This window comes from Capra hircus, chromosome 12 (genome assembly GCF_001704415.2).
Source record: "Capra hircus breed San Clemente chromosome 12, ASM170441v1, whole genome shotgun sequence".
NCBI lineage: Eukaryota > Metazoa > Chordata > Mammalia > Artiodactyla > Bovidae > Capra > Capra hircus.
The window spans coordinates 79,535,909-79,551,606 of record NC_030819.1 but is presented as its reverse complement, the minus strand read 5'-3'; positions in this window follow the sequence as shown (position 1 = coordinate 79,551,606).

Below are 15,698 nucleotides of genomic sequence, written 5' to 3'. Positions count from 1 at the left end.
GCTCAGACAATGAAAAATCTTCCTGAAATGTAGAAGACTCAGGTTCAACTCCTGGGTCAAAAGAGGCCCTGTAGTAGGAAATGGCAACCAACTGTATTTTTCTTGCCTAGAGAAGCCCATGGGCAGAGACTGGCAGGCTACCATCTATGGAGTAGCAAAGAGTCAGACATGACTGAGTGACTAACATGCATGCACACAGACACACACCAAGATTTTCGTTATTTTAAAATATGTTTAAAATAAAATTTTAGGTTTGTACAAATATCTCTCTATGATAAACAGTTAGAGATTCAGATAAATACTTATTTTTATCTTTTGACATATAGTTTTTTATCCTCTTATTCAGTATATCTCCACTTTACCATTTTCTAGCATGAAGTCCTAGCCTTAATAAGCAAGTAGTAAGTATTTGTGTAATTAATTAATTAATTTTTTAAACATCCAAATATTATGTTTGCTAATTTCTAATTCTCTTTCATTATTGATTTTAGACCCTATAGACTTAGGATATTAAGGAATTGTTACAAATGCACTTTTTTCTGTCTTAAATTTATAGCAATGGATCCAGGGGGCTTCCTCCTTTTCCCTCTAATGATGGTTTTTGCAACTGTTAAGAGAATACCTGTAAACACAAAAAAACTTAATGCAAATAAAAAGCTCTGATACCTCCTAACTGGGTAGGTCCAGCACTGTTAACATATAGTGACACTGAGTTTACAGTGATTTTTTGTATCTTAAAAACTTTTGCTAAACCCATCTATCATTATGATAGTCCATATGAATAGGATTATGATCTCTCTCAGGATTCCTAAATCTTAAACACAAATCAATAAACCTGAAACAATAGTGTCTCCCTAGCCTCCAATTGCAAAGTTAAAGCAAAGCAAAATAAAATAGAGAGCAAATAATATCTTTTAAAAAATGAAATTCTTGGCTGGCTATTATTTGCCCATCAGCAAGTGCTATAAACCAATCATGAGTGAGAGTTAGGTGTCTGGGAGAACTGAAACTTAGTATATTGTATTAACTGTTTTTGTTGTCTGGTATCTTTCTACATCAAGGAACATATTCACTCAGTGCAGTCTCTCAGATACACTTGAAAAGTAGGCTAAATTTACATGCTAAACTGTGGCTGTTGACAAAACATTTTTAGTTCATCCAAATTGAATGCATTTGTAACTTTATCCAAGATACAAAAGATATTTGCATTTATAAGGATAGTTTTACATTTTCCCATAAGTATGCACCTGTAAATGTCCATTGAGATATTCATTCTTAATATGAGAAAACCAAGTGTCCATAGTATGAAGTAGAGTTAGCCTGGTCTCCCAGGGTAAAAATAGGATAGGAGATGGTACTCAGCATTCTCAGAAGGCAAAATGCCCTCCTGGCCCATCCACAGAATATTAATAACAATGCAAAAAAAAATGATAATATTCTTTATCTAGTCAGAGCAAGATTTTGATTTTTTGTTGATGCTTGCCTGCTCATGAAATACATTACAATATTTCACATATTTATAAAGTTTTATCAGATTAATGTCACAAAGTATAATTAGCAATTTGGAAAACTAGATACTTTTTTTAAATATCAGGGATTTGCATTTGATATTTTATTAGGATTAATTTTCTGTGCAATTATTGTTTTTTTGATTCATCTTCAAAATATAGGTGCATTCAAACAGTAACTAGTTTATTCTGCTATTCTATAATAAAACCACTACAAATATTCATAATAATATGTATAATAATACATTTTGAAGTATATTTAACTCATTCAACACATAATGCTTCAAGAGAGATCAAAAGAATTCATTTGGAGATGAGCTTTATAATATCTCCAAGATCACAATAATTCAATAACTTTTTCATCAATATATATTATCTCCTATGTGCTAAGGGTATAACTATTAACAGATAAAACTCCTGTATTTCTGGAGAATTACACGTCTCTGGTTTCTTCCATGAACTGCTTAAGAAACAGCAATATTACCTTTCTATGTGTCCTTAGAAAAGCATACATTTAGTAATTATGAATCTTTATGTTATATGTTCAAAGAGAAAACAAACTGTTCATGTCAAAACTCTATCATTGCAAATTTATTTATGTGTGTAAAATGCCTTGTGATAATGAACTTTAAGTCAAAACATTATGAAAATTGTAAAGTCTAAGTACATTGATTCTGAATACAGTAGCATCAAATAGATATAGTTTTTTTCTTCCTGTCTGAAATAAGACAATCTTCTCTAGCTTAAGGCATAGTTAAGGACAACATTTGAATATCCACTTTAAATATGTGATGGGAAAATGCAGACAGGTTTCATGTAAAAAGAAAAAAAAAAGAAAGAAATGCTGTGAGCCAAAGTGAGGTGATTAAGATATCTGTCTGTTTTAGATTTTGAATTCAGATAGCCAGGCATGCATTATGAGCTGTCTTATAAATCTCCAGTTGCAGAGGTAATGCTCTGTGCTCATTTATCTGAAATCAAAATCAGACTCCATAAATGGAATTTTTATAGAAGATGCAGTATCTAATGCATTGGAGCGTGGCAATGGGGTTCTTACAATAAGATTTGAGTTATTATAATTCCAAAGTACTAGGGATAGAAAAGTAAGCAGGAAAAAAGGACATGCCATCTCTAGGACATCGGAGATTAGTGTATATATTCTGTATCTTCATTTTATATTTTATCAAAATAAATGTAAACAATTATTTTAAAAACCTGACATTTTATCCAAACGACTCAATCTGGAAATAATAAATACTACTGTAGAGTGTTGAAACATATTTCTTTAACTTCCTTTATCAATTACCTAAATTATCTCTGTCTGTAAGCAGAACAGAATACACCAATAAGAGATAAAAGTCTTACACCAATGACTGTGTTTAATCCCCAAGGGGAAGAAGTTTCCACCTTCCTTCTCATTATCAGTATTTAAGGTCTGCCAGGCCCAAGGATATCATTATTCTTTGAAGGTTTTTTCTGACTGTGGCAGGTTTTGGATTAAGCAAAGTTTCAGAGGTTCTACAATTTTTCACTAAGCCAAAAAAAAAAAAAAAAAAAAAAAGCTGTTGGGAGAGAGAAATTTGGGAATACTGGTGCAACTTCCCAGAAGCGACCCTTTTTCCCTCTCATTCCCTTTCTACTTTTTAAAAAATACCTGTAAAGAAAGATAAAATGAGGGATTATCTGGCAAGGATGCAAGCAAAGTCCATGGTGTCCTCAAATGCTGATGTCTAAGATGTCTAATTGAAGTATTCTCCATAAAAGGTGAGCCTGATTCCTCTTACTAAGGCACTAACTACAAGTTCACTGTTGACCCAGCCCCACCATTATTGCAGAGTGCCAGCCTAAGGGTTTCCCCTGGGGGCTCAGCAGTAAAGAATCTGCCAGCAATGCAGGAGACAGGGGTTTAATCCCTGGGTCAGGAAGATACCCTAGAGGAGGAAATGGCAAACCACTCAAGCATCCTTGCTTGGAGAATCCCTTGGACAAGGGAGCCTGGTGGAGTAACTGAGCATGTTGACAGTCTGAAGCCATACAGTATAAAGAGTTGTTGTCAATCTCCTTTGAAAACACAATAGTGAGACAATGTAAAGCTGCAAAGCCAGTCCTTTTCTACAAAGATTCTCATTCAGTTAAACTTAGGATTGCACAGGCATTTGTAGTTTCATAGCATTCTCTAGATAATTACAATTATTCTAATGTAAGATCAAGACACAACCAGCAAAAGACTCAGTGTTCTGTATCGTAGAGATAATCCTTGCTATAATGCCTTACAGTGATCATGGGAAAATTATGCAATTCAATGCATACAAAAATGCATTTAGAGTACTGTACCATTGCAACATGTTCTCTATGGCAGGGTATGGTAGTTTCATGTATTTCAGCATGATCTTATGCTGTAAGATTAGTTTCCTACTGTTTGCTTAGTTCCAGAGAAAACTGATTATAATATTTAATACATAATATTAGTATTAAAAATCAAGACAGTTTTACACAGGTAATGTAAACACTCCTCTATCTTATCCAACTTAGTAAAACAAGTAGTTCAGTTCAGTTCAGTTGCTCAGTTGTGTCTGCCTCTTTGTGACCCCATGAGTCGCAGCATGCCAGGCCTCCCTGTCCATCACCATCTCCTGCAGTTCACTCAGACTCACATCCATCGAGTCCCTGATGCCATCCAGCCATCTCATCCTGGGTCGTCCCCTTATACTCCTGTCCCCAATCCCTCCCAGGATCAGAGTCTTTTCCAATGAGTTAACTCTTCACATGAGGTGGCCAAAGTACTGGAGCTTCAGCTTTAGCATCATTCCTTCCAAAGAAATCCCAGGGCTGATCTCCTTCAGAATGGACTGACTGGATCTCCTTGCAGTCCAAGGGACTCTCAAGAGTCTTCTCCAAAACCAATTTCAAAAGCATCATTTTTTCAGTGCTCAGCCTTCTTCACAGTCCAACTCTCACATCCATACATGACCACAGGAAAAATCATAGCCTTGACTAGACGGACCTTAGTCGGCAAAGTAATGTCTCTGCTTTTGAATATGCTATCTAGGTTGGTCATAACTTTTCTTCCAAGGAGTAAGCGTCTTTTACTTTCATGGCTGCAGTCACCATCTGCAGTGATTTGGGAGCCCCAAAAAATAAAGTCTGACACTGTTTCCACTGTTTCTCCATCTATTTCCCATGAAGTGATGGGACTGGATACCATGATCTTCGTTTTCTGAATGTTGAGCTTTAAGCCAACTTTTTCACTCTCCTCTTTCACTTTCATCAAGAGGCTTTCTAGTTCCTCTTCACTTTCTGCCATAAGGGTGGTGTCATCTGCATATCTGAGGTTATTGATATTTCTCCCGACAAACTTGATTCCAGCTTGTGTTTCTTCCAGCCCAGCGTTTCCCATGATGTACTCTGCATATAAGTTAAATAAACAGGGTGACAATATACAGCCTTGACGTACACCTTTTCCTATTTGGAACCAGTCTGTTCCATGTCCAGTTCAAACTGTTGCTTCCTGACCTGCATACAGATTTCTCAAGAGGCAGGTTAGGTGGTCTGGTATTCCCCTCACTTTCAGAATTTTCCACAGTTTATTGTGATCCACACAGTGAAAAGCTTTGGCATAGTCAATAAAGCAGAAATAGATGTTTTTCTGGAACTCTCTTGCTTTTTCCAGGATCCAGCGGATGTTGGCAATTTGATCTCTGGTTCCTCTGCTTTTCTAAAACCAGCTTGAATATCAGGGAGTTCACGGTTCACATATTGCTGAAGCCTGGCTTGGAGAATTTTTAGCATTACTTTACTAGATTGTGAGATGAGTGCAATTGTGCTGTAGCTTGAGCATTCTTTGGCATTGCCTTTCTTTGGGATTGGAAGGAAAACTGACCTTTTCCAGTCCTGTGGCCACTGCTGAGTTTTCCAATTTTGCTGGCATATTGAGTGCAACACTTTCACAGCATCAACTTTCAGGATTTGAAATAGCTCAACTGGAATTCCATCACCTCCACTAACTTTGTTCATAGTCATGCTTTCTAAGGCCCATTTGACTTCATATTCCAAGATGTCTGACTCTAGATGAGTGATCACATCTTCATGATTATCTGGGTTGTGAAAATGTGTACAGTTCTTCCGTGTATTCTTGCCACCTCTTCTTAATATCTTCTGCTTCTCTTAGGTCCAGACCATTTATGTCCTTTATCGAGCCCATCTTTGCGTGAAATGTTCCCATGGTGTCTCTAATTTTCTTGAAGAGATCTCTAGTCTTTCCCATTCTGTTCTTTTCCTCTATTTCTTTGCATTGATAGCTGAGGAAGGCTTTCTCATCTCTTCTTTCTATGCTTTGGAACTCTGAATTCAGATGCTTATCTCTTTCCTTTTCTCCTTTGCTTTTCACCTCTCTTCTTTTCACAGCTATTTGTAAGGCCTCCCCAGACAGCCATTTTACTTTTTTGCATTTTTTTCCATGGGAATGGTCTTGATCCCTGTCTCCTGTACAATGTCACAAACCTCATTGCATATTTCATCAGGCACTCTATCTATCAGATCTAGGCCCTTAAATCTATTTCTCACTTCCACTGTATAATCATAAAGGATTTGATTTAGGTCATACCTGAATGGTCTAATGGTTTTCCCTACTTTCTTCAATTTGAGTCTGAATTTGGTAATAAGGAATCCATGATTTTAGCCATAGTCAGCTCCTGATCTTGTTTTTGTTGACTGTATAGAGCTTCTCCATCTTTGGGTGCAAAGAATATAATCAAACTGATTTTGGTGTTAACCATCTGGTGATGTCCATGTGTAGGGTCTTCTCTTGTGTTGTTGGAAGAAGGTGTTTGCTATGACCAGCGCATTTTCTTGGCAAAACTCTATTAGTCTTTGCCCTGCTTCATTCTGCATTCCAAGGCCAAAGTTGCCTGTTACTCCATGTGTTTCTTGACTTCCTACTTTTGCATTCCAGTCCGCTATAATGAAAAGGACATCTTTGGGGGGGGGTTAATTCTAAAAGGTCTTGTAGGTCTTCATAAAACCATTCAACTTCAGTTTCTTCAGCATTACTGGTTGCGGCATAGACATGGATAACTGTGTTATTGAATGGTTTGCCTTGGAGACGAACAGAGATCATTCTGTCGTTTTTGAGATTGCATCCAAGTACTGCATTTCAGACTCTTTTGTTGACCATGATGGCTACTCCATTTCTTCTGAGGGATTCCTGCCTGCAGTAGTAGATATAATGGTCATCTGAGTTAAATTCACCCATTCCAGTTCATTTTAGCTTGCTGATTCCTAGAATGTCGACGTTCACCCTTGCCATCTCTTGTTTGACCACTTCCAATTTGCCTTGATTCATGAATCTAACATTCCAGGTTCCTGTGCAATATTGCTGTTTACAGCATTGGACTTGCTTCTATCACCTGTCAATCCACAGCTGGGTATTGTTTTTGCTTTGGCTCCATCCCTTCATTCTTTCTGGAGTTATTTCTCCACTGATCTCCAGTAGCATATTGGACACCCAATGACCTGGGGAGTTCCTCTTTTGGTATCCTATCAGTTTGCTTTTTCATGCTGTTCATGGGGTTCTCAAGGCAAGAATACTGAAGTGGCTTGCCATTCCCTTCTCCAGTGGACCACATTCTGTCAGACCTCTCCACCATGACCCGCCCATCTTGGGTGGCCCTGCAGGCATGGCTTGGTTTCATTGAGTTAGACAAAGCTGTGGTCCTAGTGTGATTAGATTGACTAGTTTTCTGTGAGCATGTTTTCAGTGTGTCTGCCCTCTGATGCCCTCTTGCAACGCCTACCATCTTACTTGGGTTTCTTTTATCTTGGGCATGGAGTATCTCTTCACGGTTGCTCCAGCAAAGCGCAGCCGTTGCTCCTTACCTTGACGAGGGGTATCTCCTTACCACCGCCATTCCCGACCTTGAACGTGGAATAGCTCCTCTAGGCCCTCCTGTGCCTGTGCAGCCACTGCTCCTCAGGTTGCTCCTCCAGTCACTGACCCTGGCTGCGGGCTTGGGGTGGCTCCTCAGGGTCACAGCCCCTGGCCTTGGGAGGGAGGTGGCTTCTCCTGGCTGCCCCTGACCTTGGACGCATGGTGTCTCCTTCCAGCCGCCACTGACCTCAAACGCGGGGTAGCTCCTCTTGGCCACTACCCCTGACCTCGGACACGTGGTGTCTCCTCCCAGCCGCCACCCCTGACCTCGGAGGGAGGGTAGCTGCTCTCGGCTGTTCCTGCGCCATTGCGGCCTGGCACTCTAGGCCACTGGCCCTGACCTCCGACGTGGGGTAGCTCCTCTCAGCCGCACTTAGTGAAACAAGTAAATAAATATTAAAACTAATGCAAAAGAAAACTTGAGATGATCCTTCAGCTGAAATGACAAAATGTATTACTGTGTTTGTGACAAAACAGACACAATGTTTCTGACGCCCAGAGTTTATTTTTCAATAGTTGTGCAGTTAAACCCTATGCTAGCTGCTTATATAGAGCTTTAAATATTATTATTATATGTTCCTAAGAAACCTCAACAATGAATTAATTCAAGTATTGTACAAAATCCTGATAGAAGGAATAGATAAAACTGAGGGATTTTCCATTTTGGTGCATTATATTGAATAAGGCAGTTAAGTTCATAAAACTGACATGGCAAATTAGTCCCAACTGCCTCCGCCGGATGCTGAAGTGAGAGCAAATACAAGTATCTGATAATGGCATGAAAAAAACCACAATAAGGATATCTCACTGCAAAGGCAACAGGCAGTGGCTGCAGCTTCCCAGTTCTGCCCTATTAAAGAACATAGCCTTCTTTGTTCAAAAAAGTTCAGCTCATTTAGCACAGTGAAAAGAACAGTGATAATGATCTAATGACATTACTTTCCATGGAGTGGATTCTGAGGTTACAGATTTTATTTATTTATTCTTTTTTTTTTTTTTTTTATACGACAACTCCATCTTAAAGGATGGGAGAAAAAGTAATGTTTATTTCTACATTCAAATTTCTCAGTGGCCAAATACTATCGAAATGTTCAATTTGAGCACAATTCAGAGAGAGAGATTCAGGAAAATATATTTTCTAAAATGATTATGGAAAAATGTACCTCCATTCTTACCACTGTTGTTGCTGTTTAGATGCTACACAGCTTTTGTTGTTTAAATAAACATTGTTCTCTGACTGTTTTGTAACCCCATGGACCGTAGCCCTCCACAATCCTCAGGCAGGAATATTGGAGTGTGTGGCATTTCCTTTTCCAGAGGGACTTTCCAACCCAGAGACTGAACCCAAGTCTCCTGTATTGGCAGGTGGATTCTTTACCATAGGACTACCATAAAATGGTATTTCATTCTTAGAGATATTTAAATCAGCATGATTGGCTTAAGAATAAATATTTTTTGCAATTATTAGATTGTGTCACCATTATAATTGATTTTTTCTTTCTTATTGTTGACTGTACCAGCTACTTAAACAAAAAGAAAAAAAAAAAAAAGAAAAAAAAAGTACTGAGGAAAAGACAAGATACAAATATGTGAAGAACATTTTAAATTTAAAATATCTATGAAGAATTAATTGCTTTGTGACAGTCTTCATCTTTTCTCAATCAGTAATGTAAGGATTTTTGTATTTATTTTTGAAATTCACATATTCACACTTTTCTTGCCTACCCCAGTATACAGACCTTGCATAAGTTCCTCTTTTCAACCCACTGAATGCCCACAATAAGCCACAGTCTTCCTTTTTTTTTCCCCATTCAGTAAATAGTGTCACATACCACCATTTACCTTCTATGAAAATAAGTGACAGAATCTTTATTTCTAATTTTGAGTAGCATAAATATTCAGATTATTTTTGCAAACATTTTAGGGCAATGGTGAGACATTTTCAACATGCCACTGCTATGTTAAGAATATTAACAACAAACATCATCTTCTATGCTAATCACCTTTCTTAAATGGTTAATTTGTTAACAATATAAACCACACACCAAACTAAATGAGGTGCAATTTTTCTTGTTTCGAAACCTCAATTCAAACTCAGGCATTTAGATTTGAGAGTCTAAAATCATATCACTTCCACCAAGACCTTAACTACCTTGTGGTGGTAGAGGTTTACTCGCTAAGTAGTGTCTGACCTTTTTCTACCCTATGGACTGAAGCCTGCCAGATTCCTCTATCCCTGGGATTTCCCAGGTAAGAATACTGGAGTGGCTTGCCATTTTCTTCTCCAGAGAATCTTCTAAACATAGGGATTGAACCTGGGTCTCCTGCATTTCAGGAGGATTCTTTATCCACTGAGCCACCAGGGAAGCTCTTTAAATATGTTAATTCACTTAAAACCTTTACCAAGAGCAAACACTTTTAAAGAAAAACTGTCACTGAAAGCTTCTCTCTCAATGCAAACAAAATCCAAATCTGAAGACATTAATCAAACACAAGAAATATATCAGTTGAAATCAATGCATTGTTGGACACATTTAATATTTTTAAGAACTCTAAAATAATGCAAAGTGTCCTGCAGGGTTCAGTGTAGTGGGATTTTTCCTGTTTAGTGTTTGTACCATTTTGACCTTAGTGTCTATTGCTTTTGGAAAAGAGTTGAACTCTACTCCATTTGCCCTTTTTCAAATATTTGGTATAATTCTTGACTTTCATGAAAGGGAGAAAAACCTTTTCAAGTTAAACAAAAAAATCAAGATGTTTATGGAAGAGATGCCCTCAAGATTAGAGTAAGAGGTAGGATTGTGGCCAGTGACAAATTTGTAGGACAAAAATAAGATCTCTGGTGGCTCAGTGGTAAAGAATCCACCTGTCAGTACAGGAGATGCAAGATATTTAATTCTTCAGTCAATAAGATTTCCTTGGAGTAGAAAATGGCAACCCACTCCAGTATTCTTGTCTGGGAAATGACATGGACAGAGGATACTGGTGGGCTACAGTCCCTGAGATTGAGAAAGTGTCAGAAACGACTTAGGAACTAAAGCAACAAGTATGATTCTACGATGTTAGGCATTTCTAACACTGAAAAAGAAGTATCTTTAGTACTTTTCTACTTAACACATTTTCAATAAAAATAGAAACTTCAAAATTTCCCATTGAGAACACTGCATATGTGTGAAGGTTTGAAGACGATAACTTAGTTAAAGAGTGATTCTCTGGTATAAAGAATAGAAATAATGATAGGGAATAATAGCCATAGGAATCTAACAACAGAAAGGTAGATACTAGTACCTTAGAAACGTCTTTCCAAAAAACATCAAATGATTAAGAAAAACTGTGCGAGTTCTGTTTTTTTTTTTAAAGTATATTTGATTTTTAAAAGAAATTGGTGTTTCTATAGCATGTCTAATATAGGTATGTGTCATTTCTTCCTAAACCTCAGAAGGCAGGAAACCTTGCAAACATCTTAGAACTAGGGAAATTTAATATAACATTAAAATAAATTAAATAATGTAGAAATCTGGCAAAAGATTATTGTGTGTCTTTCAAAGTCAGCCTGGACATTAAAATTTAAATTCTAAAAGACTTCTAGAAGTGCAAATGATTGCATCATGTTGTGTTTTTATCGTTCTATAGGGAACTAAACAATTAAATATGTAACTTAGGAATTGTATTTCAGCATTTTTTTTTTCTGTCACTGACTCTAGAAAGAAGTCAGTGGCTCATTTAACTAACTGTCTCTGTATTCTCCTTGGAACCAGCTTTATTATCTTACTGATTTTCTCATTAAAGAGATAAAGGAATATTTGTCAAATGATAGATTTGAGAGTCACGTTCTTAACTTTTTGCAAAGAATACTTGGATAGCACACTAATCATGTAACTAATGATAATAAGCACTACAATGTTTCAACATTTACAAATAAACACTCAAAACATTTGTGAAATCTCAAAGATGCCAGAAGTTAAAAAAATTGTCTTTCTTTTATTAAAGAAGGAAAGGAAAGGGAAACAAACTCATCGAGAAGTTTCTCAGAAGTCTGGAGATGTCGTTACTTTTTTTTTTTTAATATAAATTTATTTATTTTAATTTGGAGGTTAATTACTTTACAATATTGTATTGTTTTTGCCATACATCAACATGAATCTACCATAGGTATACACGTGTTCCCCACCCTGAACTCCCCACCCTCCTCCCTCCCCATACCATCCCTCTGGGTCATCCCAGTGCACGATCCCCAAGCATCCAGTATCATGCATCAAACCTGGACTGGTGATTCATTTCATATATGACATTATACATGTTTCAATGCCATTCTCCCAAATCATCCCACCCTCTCCCTTTCCCACAGAGTCCAAAAGACTATTCTATACATCTCTGTCTCTTTTGCTGTGTTGCATACAGGGTTATCATTACCATCTTTCTAAATTCCATATATATGTGTTAGTATACTGTATTGGTGTTTTTCTTTCTGAGTTACTTCACTCTGTATAACAAGCTACAGTTTCATTCACCTCATTAGAACTGAATCAAATGTATTCTTTTTAATGGCTGAGTAATATTCCATTGTGTATATGTACCACATATTTCTTATTCATTTGTCTGCTAATGGACATCTAAGTTGCTTCCATGTCCTGGCTATTATAAAGAGTGCTTTGATGAACATTGGGGTACATGTGCCTCTTTCAATTATGGTTTCCTCAGTGTGTATGCCCAGCAGTGGGACTGATGTGTCATAAGGCAGTTCTATTTCCAGTTTTTTTTAAGAAAACTCCATATTGTTCTCCATAGTGGCTGTACTAGTTTGCATTCCCACCAACAGTGTAAGAGGGTTCCCTTTCCTCCACGCCCTCTTCAGCATTCATTGCTTGTAGACTTTTAGATCGCAGCCATCTGACTGGCATGAAATGGTACCTTATTGTGGTTTTGATTTGCATTTCTCTGATAATAAGTGATGTTGAGCATGTTTTCATGTGTTTGTTAAAGTGAAGTCACTCAGTCATGTCTGACTTTTTGTGACCCCATGGATTGTAGCCTACCGGCTTCTCTGTCCACGGGATTTTCCAGGCAAAGATACTGAAGTGGGTTGCCATTTCCTTCTCCAGAGGATCTTCCTGACCGAGGGACCGAACCCAGGTCTACCTGCATTGCAGGCAAATGCTTTACCCTCTGAGCCACTAGGGAAGCTGAATCTGTATGTCTTCCTTGGAGAAATGTCTGTTTAGTTCTCTGCCCCATTTTTTGATTGGGTCATTTATTTTTCTGGAATTGAGCTGCAAGAGTTGCTTGTGTAATTTTGAGATTAGTTGTTTGTCAGTTGCTTCATTTGATATTATTTTCTCCTATTCTGAAGGCTGTCTTCTCACCTTACGTATACTTTCCTATGTTGTGCAGAAGCTTTTAAGTTTAATTAGGTCTCATTTGTTTATTTTTGCTTTTATTTCCAATCTTCTGGGAGGTGGGTCATAGAGGATCCTGCTTTGATTTATGTCAGAGAGTGTTTTGCCTCTGTTCTCCTCTAGGAGTTTTATAGTTCCTGGCCTTATGTGTAGATCTTTAATCCATTTTGAGTTTATTTTTGTGTATGGTATGAGAAAGTGTTTTAGTTTCATTCTTTTACAAGTGGTTGACAAAAACTGAGAGAATTCAGCACCACCAAACCAGCTCTCCATCAAATGCAAAAGGATATTCTCTAGACAGGAAACACAAAAAGGGTGTATAAACTCGAACCCAAAACAATAAAGTAAATGGCAACAAGATCATACTTACCAATAATTACCTTAAACATAAATGGGTTGAATGCCCCAATCAAAAGACAAAGACTGGCTGAATGGATACAAAAACAAGACCCTTATATATGTTGTCTACAAGAGACCCACCTCAAAACAGGGGACACATACAGACTGAAAGTGAAAGGCTGGAAAAAGATATTCCATGCAAATAGAGATTAAAAGAAAGCAAGAGTAGCAATGCTTATATCAGATAAAATATACTTTAAAACAAAGGCTGTGAAAAGAGACAAAGAAGGACACTACATAATGATCAAAGGATCAATCCAAGAAGAAGTTATAGCAATTATAAATATACATGGACCCAACATAGGAACACCACAATATGTAAGGCAAATGCTAACAAGTATGAAAGGGGAAATTAACAATAACACAATAATAGTGGGAGACTTTAATACCCCACTCACACCTATGGATAGATCAACTAAACAGAAAATTAACAAGGAAACACAAACTTTAAATGATATAATAGACCAGTTAGACCTAATTGATATCTATCAGACATTTCACCCCAAAACAATGAATTTCACCTTTTTCTCAAGTGCACACATAACCTTCTCCAGGATAGATCACATCCTGGGCTGTTGGGATCCAGCCTCAGCAGAGTCCAGGGATACCCTCAGGATGGACAACATCGGTGAATGAACGAATGAATGACACAGGGTGATCAAGCTTCAGTGAGTGAGGCCCGTCACTTTATTTTCAGACAGGGCTTTAATACCCTGAGTTGTACACTGAGCAAAGTGAAAAATGCAGAGTCAACTCAACATTCCATCAGTATTAACTTTAATCAATACCGGGTTCCTTCCTGCAAGAGTCTTATTTTTTGTACATTATCTTCTTGCCTGGAGGTCTGTTGATATTTTATGACCTCTTTTTGATAAAGGTTGGTCAGCCAGAACAATAATTTTCCCTTGAAGTGTTTCTTCTTAAATTCCTAGCCTGAGTCACCCTTAAAGTACAGAGTTACATTTTTACAGAGCAAAGATTTAGTGGGTTACAGCAAAAAAAGGACTTATTAACTCAAAGTCTAATGTTGCTAATGCTAAGGCTACTGCTTGTTTTTTCTACATCCTGACTATATGCATTCCCAGGAACACAATGGATAAGTGATGTGGGAACTTGGCAGCAAGCATTGGCCCAGCAATGCTGCGAGAGTCTGGATAAACCTGCCAAGTAAGCTAGAATGCTAGCAGGGGGGTTGAATTGAAACACTTCTTTCATGCCCAGGTGATTTATCAACTAGAGACCTAAGTTAATTTTTTCTAGAAAAATATGGTCGGGGATAAACCCTGTTAATGTCAGAAGAGTTGGTGAAAGGCACAAAATAGTAAGACAGATTCTAGTTTTGAGGTAGGTAGATGCTCGAGCAGATCCAGGGTTCCCTCGAGTCCTGAAGCCTTGCTTGTCAGGTCTCCTTGTCATGTGTGGGATCTCCCATGCTTGCTCCTGGTACTGGGCTATAAATGTAGCCTTGATAAATTCAAAAAAATTGAACTCATTCCAAGTATCTTTTCTGACCACAATGCAGTAAGAGTTGATCTCAATTACAGGAGAAAAACTATTAAAAAATTCCAATATATGGAGGCTGAACAACATGCTGCTGAATAACCAACAAATAACAGAAGAAATAAAAAAAGAAATCAAAATATGCATAGAAATGAATGAAAATGAAAACACATCAACCCAAAACCTGTGGGACACTGTAAAAGCAGTGCTAAGGGGAAAGTTCATAGCAATAGAGGCATACCTCAAGAAACAAGAAAAAAGTCAAATAAATAACCTAACTCTACACCTAAAGCAACTAGAAAAGGAAGAAATGAAGAACCCCAGGGTTAGTAGAAGAAGAGAAATCTTAAAAATTAGGGCAGAAATAAATGCAAAAGAAACAAAAGAGACCATAGCAAAAATCAACAAAGCCAAAAGCTGGTTCTTTGAAAGGATAAATAAAATTGACAAACCATTAGCCAGACTCATGAAGAAACAAAGAGAGAAAAATCAAATCAATAAAATTAGAAACAAAAATGGAGAGATCACAACAGACAACACAGAAATACAAAGGATCATAAGAGACTACTATCAGCAACTATACGCCAATAAAATGGACAACGTGGAAGAAATGGATAAATTCTTAGAAAAGTACAACTTTCCAAAACTGAGCCAAGAAGAAATAGAAAATCTTAATAGACCCATCACAAGCACGAAAATTGAAACTGTAATCAGAAATCTTCCATCAAACAAAAGCCCAAGTCCAGACGGCTTCACAGCTGAATTCTAACAAAAATTTAGAGAAGAGCTAACACCTATCCTACTCGAGCTGTTCCAGAAAATTGCAGAGGAAGGTAAACTTCCAAACTCATTATATTAGGGTTACTCTTTAGATCACCCAACAGGCTATATGGGGGTGTCCCAAGGTCAGGCCCCTGGCCTAGTTTAAATCTCTTAGAGTAAATGGAGGGTGCTTTCTACTGGTGCATG